Source organism: Rhincodon typus, chromosome 39, assembly GCF_021869965.1.
Source record: "Rhincodon typus isolate 14 chromosome 39, sRhiTyp1.1, whole genome shotgun sequence".
In the NCBI taxonomy this organism is placed as follows: Eukaryota; Metazoa; Chordata; class Chondrichthyes; order Orectolobiformes; family Rhincodontidae; genus Rhincodon; species Rhincodon typus.
The window spans coordinates 2,784,247-2,784,447 of NC_063370.1; positions in this window are offsets into that span (position 1 = coordinate 2,784,247).

Here is a 201-nt window from a genome sequence, read left to right on the forward strand (position 1 = left end):
TCCCTCACTCCCCATCTCTCTTTCACTCTCTCCATCCCTCACTCCCCATCTCTCTCTCTCTCTCCATCCCTCACTCCCTATCTCTCTCTCTCTCTCACTTTCTCCATCCCTCACTCCCCCATTTCACTCCCTTTCTTTGTCTCTCCATCCCTCACTCCCTCTCCCCTCTTTCTCACTCTCCCTCTCCATCCTTCACTTTCT